This window comes from Embiotoca jacksoni, unplaced genomic scaffold (assembly GCF_022577435.1).
Source record: "Embiotoca jacksoni isolate LCO1_2020_lvr unplaced genomic scaffold, fEmbJac1.0.p SCAF_14, whole genome shotgun sequence".
Lineage (NCBI taxonomy): Eukaryota > Metazoa > Chordata > Actinopteri > Embiotocidae > Embiotoca > Embiotoca jacksoni.
In genome coordinates this window covers 6,229,058-6,235,057 of record NW_027185274.1, presented here as the reverse complement: position 1 = coordinate 6,235,057, position 6,000 = coordinate 6,229,058, and positions in this window count along the sequence as shown.

Here is a 6,000-nt window from a genome sequence, read left to right as displayed (position 1 = left end):
AAGAAATTTTTCGCCAGGAGAGGCGCGTGTACCAACTTTCATGAGTTTTTGAGTATGATAAAGCCTCCGAAAATGCAGTTGTTTACGGAGAATAATAATAATTGCTTGAATAACAATAGGGCTTTCGCACCATCGGTGCTCGGGCCTTAAATATGTGATAGGTGGACAGAATCAAGGCTGCAGATTAAGACTCCTCACTTCAAGTTGGACACACAGGGCCACAAGGACTTCCTCTTCCAACATGAATATGATAATGGGCCATAAACCCTGCCAGCACTTCATCATCAATTTTATAAATATTTATTCATGCACAACAGATCACAGTGACACGTAAGAGCACTGCCGCCTCAAAATGCCAACGTGTTGATTGACTTGAATTAAATGGATGATCTTGGCGCTGGTCAGGGCAAATTAAGCGGTTGATGCTTTGTTGGGGCTCTCGAGGTGCCAGCGCCAGCCGAGCACCAACGATGAATAACTTAACACGTCCACTCATTATTGAAAGCCAATGTTTTTAAAAGCATCATGGCATGGGGCTCCTACTGAATTAAAGGCCTTCAAAAGTAACTCAGTGCCACTGTATGATGTGTCCACAGCCATTAGCAGCAAAACTGAGGCTAAAATCCTTGACACAACCTTGTTGGCAAATGGCACTCTTTATGAGCTGTTTAATGCACGTCAGCAAGTGATTTTGCAGGCTAATCAGCACATGATCATGAAGAGTAGGTCAATGGCGAGTATTTAAAAAAAGGAATAAATAGATAATATTAGATTTACTTGTCTTTTGAATTGGGTCCCTGTGGCCTTGGCGGGCAGCGCAGCGTGATGGTTGGAGCCAGCAGTGTAGCTGAGGAGGGCAATCCTCCAACATAAGAGGATTTTTTTCTGACAGGCCAACAAAAACTACTTTTAAATATTCAAAAGATAACCACATCCCAGGAAGTATGGCTTTTTAAGATAACAAACTTCTACACTGGCTTACACAACATTGTCCAGTTATGTGTGTGTGTCTCAACAGTACAGGTAGCAGTCTATTGAGGTCTGTTCGGAAAAAAAACACAACCAAAAACAGTCAAGCCAAAATCTGTCAAAACTTGATAGCGTAGCAAATGGGCTGCCTAAATGTCCACTGAACAAACATAGAAATGATTGACCATGAAGTATTTCTCCTGGAGCGTTCCAAAGTGGTTTTGCATTTGAAAAGCATTGACTCCCTTTTCAAGAAGAGAAACAACTTCTTATCATTGGTTTTCAATAATTATTTGGTGAATACGAGGTATGAGTTTGTGGAGCTACAGCTTGCCTCCAGTTTCTGTGCTTGGGCTTTTACTCTTTACTCTTGAGACACTTTACTCTGATGCTGATTATCACGATATCACTACACCTCATGGAATTTGTGAGGCTGTTCTCCTACAAAAAACAACTCCATTCATGTTTTGTGCAAGCAGCTTGTTACGACTCACAATTATGTTTTAAAGTTAAATGACCTCAAGCGCTCATCTAAATAACGACAATCCAGTGTCTCGGTCAAGTGACACAGTTCAGATGATGCAGATATAATCTGAGTTTTTCCTTGCTGGGAGCCAGCGGTTGGATGGATGGTCTGATAAAACAGGGGATTTGGATTCAGAGGACCACTGTTTGCTTTGTGTTTCTAGTCACTGCAGTTTTTTTAAAACAACGTTTACTGTCGCCATGACGGCAAACGCTGCATAACTTTAACAAAAGTAGTTTAAATCATCATTTTAACTCAAACCATTATCGCCGATTTAGGAAACACTTCTGTGGGTCATCGCAAACAAACGACCTTTATGGACATATAGGTTGGAGGGCTTGTTGGAATCTGCAAATTGTAAATTGATCTTTTGCTGACTGTCTTAACTGGTTGACAAATCTCTTAATTTCTACATCTACTGTATATACAACTAATTTTAATGGAGCTTTGCAGTAGTTCAGGCATGCACAAAGTCAGTTATGGTCACCAGGCCTTTGGTTCAATCATTCAACATCAGCCTGTCCAACCCAATTCATTACAGCTTCATAACCGAGGCAGAGGTCATTCACTCTGCTTGCTCTGTGCTCCACACATCGCTCGGCCCTCTTCAGATCTCCAACTCATCTTCTCCACCTCCCATATTAGCAAAAATTGTTTGTGTTCATTTATTCAAATGTTGTAAAACTCAGGGCTGGGGGGTTTGTTGTGTCCGCTCAGATTGTTCCAGACTATCACTCGAGCAGAGTCACTGCCAAACACATCATTCAGAAATAATAATTAAATCTTACGTAGCGTCCTGCCTGAATTGTGTTTTATGGCTACCTAATATTGGTAAAAGGAAAAACAGTTTCAATTGTCCTTCACTGTAAGAATCATGGACAACAGCAACAGTTACGTAATCTCTTACAGGTGTTCTTGTTACAGTGATATGGAGTTTCAGGTCAACCAACAACCCACTCTGACTTCACCCATTGGTTTGTCAACTGCTCTTATGAGGTCTTGAGTTAGACTTTACATCTGGCGCCATCTTGCTAGTACGGAGCCAGAAATGAACATATTTGGACGAGCTGGGGAGGAGCGAGCGGATCTGACTCGGTCTGATTGGAAACCCGACGATGCAACGTCCCGCCCACCGATAGCAGAAACCTGACTGCACCACACGCCTGTCAATCAAACAGACACGCCCCCAAAAACACAGCTTTTTAAGGCCTAATATTTAATTAATGAGGGGACTATTTTCAGACGTAGCGCCAGAGACTTAATAAAAAGGGCGAACTTTAGCTGACAACACCATAAGAACTTGTACAGAAAATGTATTGACTTTGTATATCATCAGAGAAGTTGAATGGGAGTCTATGGAGGCTTTTTGTAGCCAACCTCTATCATCACTCAGTGGTGTTGCACTCAATGGCATTTTCAATTCGGCCACATTTTTGAGAACCAAAGGCTACATCCACTTTTATATACAGTCAATGGATTCTACTTGTTTTTGCCCAAACTCTAGTGGAGGTGAACTGAAACCAGCCCAGATAAAGACCGCACTCCTAATGGATGCAGAGCCCTTGCGTGTCTCCCCAAGGGATAGGGACTGATGAAACTCTGCAAACTCTCAAGCCATTTCTTTTAGTGTCCAGACCTGCCCATCTATCATGGCCAGGCTCGGATGGCAACAACGTTGGCAGTGAGACGGTAGCAGTTCAGCACATCAGCGCTTCTACAGACCACATCCCCTGATAGTGCTGTCCTCATGAATGATATTCAGCTGTCATTGAATGGGCACCCAAAAAGACTTACACACCAACTCTACCCTGGTAATGGAAAACACTTCTCGTAAAATCCAGTACTGTCTCGTTTCTCTACCTGACAATCTGTACAGTAGCCGGGTAAAGCAACTCCTGCAGACACATGGGCTTCTTCTCTGACATGTACCATCACTGGTACAATCAGCTGAAAGAGTGTAAAACTAAAGTAAAACAAGAAGCGCACAAACAAAAAGGTAAGCCTTATTTGCTTGACCGTGAGTGCAGATTAAGCAACAGGGATTATTGTAAATTTGAACTAGTTGCCTACGACTAGAGTCAGTCTGAATCTCTGTTTTTAAACACAAAGGTTTTATTCTAAAACCAGTGTAGAGAGGCTGGAAGGAAAGAGAGGTATGACATGAAACAACAAAGGTCGAACCGTGTCGAATTTATGGGGTGTTTTGCCTGAACCACCCGAGGAACCCCTGACTGGTTGTAGTTTGACGTTCAGTATGACAGTTTGACTACAACCAACAGCTTGTTAGTTGCTTGAATAGTTTGTAATTTTTCTGGCTTGTTAGAAAGTTTCATCAGCTGCCTTGTACTTAATGTACCCTCTGCTTCCACAGGTCCTGCTCTCATATGCATCATGTGGCAACATCTGTAGCTCCGGGTTTGATCTGATCTGACTAATGCAGAGATATCAGAGCAAAATGTCTCCATCAGATGAAAATATTGAACAGTAGTTACACCAAGTTTTGTGTGAAGGAATATAAGGGGCATATTAAGGGGAAAAAATAAATAAATATATTTTTAAAGGTTTTGCAAAAACAAAAGTCGAAATGTCAAGAGTAAAATCATAATGGCGAAAATAAAGTTTGATCTTGAGAGTCAAATCTAAATGTCGTGAATGAAGTTGAAATTTTATTTCCAGAATTAAAATAACATTTCGAGATAAAAGTTGAACTTTTGAGAATAAATCAAACTACTTTGTGATTGCACAAGGTGCCTTGTGTAGATGAACTCCTGCAGTTGTACTTCAGAATCGATTTTGTAACAAGGAAATTATGTCTCTTTCAGTGCATGAACACAGTTTGGTAATAAGCATTGGGATCTTGAAGAGGTTGTGTGAAAAATAGCGTCTGTTCAGAAAAAAAATCTTCCTTCTCCCATGTTTTTTCTCAATGTGGCCCTAAAACTCCATTGTAGTTTTGGCTATGACCATAAAAAAGGACAGTAGTTTAAGAAAGTCTGCATCTAAAAAAAGAAGATGAATAAAACCAATGCCCCATATTATCAGCATAACACATTTTATCTAGTATTTGGTTGAGTGCTAAAACTGAAAACCTCATTCATTGAAATGTATTATTAAAAATCCTTTAAAAGGGTGATTTGTACATGTTTGTCAAACAAGTGCAAGACGTGTGTCAAAAGCTGTTAGAGTTAAAAACAAATTAGCCGACTTTGAAAAATAAAGCTGCCACTGTAATATTCCAAACTGCCATTAATGCTGTCGATGCATTTGTCATGTTGCTGCCATTGATTGGTGAGTTTCAGTTAAATAGAGGTCTTTGCTCAATTGCCTTCCGAAAAGCCCAGTGGTCAATGCAGGTGCTTGTTTGAACATTTAAGAGACTTCCAGAAACAAAAACAGCATGTGAACAAAAAGAATAGGGAAACGTCTTCATCAGTACAAAGAAAAGAACAAAATAATCTATTCATGACTTGTGATACCATTGGTAAAAAAAATATATATTCTTGCAGATAGCTGCAAGCATTTACAAATCTAAAGGTGATTTGTCACATGACTTTTATATTAAAACGTAATTTGTCTCTAATAAGAAAATAAATCTGCCAGAGGTGGTAATATGATGGATGAAACTGTTAATACATGCAATGAAATTCGGAATAAATGTCTTTACAAATTACATCTAACATGATCTTGAATGTGAATGTGAATGGTTTCCTGTAGTTTGTAGTTCTTACACAGTAAGACAAGCACTATAAGTGTGTGGATGTTTTGAAATGGTTTTATGCCGGCTGTGGAAACACTGAATTTTTGGGATTCGGTGTCCAGGCAGAGGGCATGTAAGGGGATCATCCAAAAATGACAGCTGCGTCATTTGATAATATGCTGCAGTGGACTAAGCTGTACAGCATGTTGTGATGAAGTGAAAGCCTCTTACAGGACCAACTACATTCACCAACTGCACTTTTTCCACCTGACACAGCAGTTCAGGAGCCAAACATGCAACAGTTCTGCAAACTTCAACTCCATCCTCATACTATCAATGCGGGGATTTATCTGTGTCTCCTAAAAAATAGCAGCTAATTGCATAAAGTTACACATCAATGGATTGAAATTTTTTTTTTCATCAACTTGTTCATTTATTTAAAAAACGACAACCTACAAATAAAAAGTGAACCTCGCCTGCATACAAACAAATACAACCTTCAGTCCGTCATGTTCTTGTTGCATAATTATGCCACCAGTCCTTGGCCATTTTGCTCTTCACACCACTTTTGGAGGAAAACTATCTGCCTGTAATTCTTGAGTATGTAAAGCGACACAACAGATTTTTTTTCTACTCCTCTATTTTGAGGTGTAAGGCACATGGAGCGTGGGTGGCTTTACTCCCCGAGCCTGAACTCTCTCATACGGTGTAGTAAAATACCCTTCATCTTCTCCCACCTGAGATCCTGCCCAGTGATTGAAAAACCCACCCCTAAACTAAAGAGAACATGAAAGCTGAGCAGCCTGGG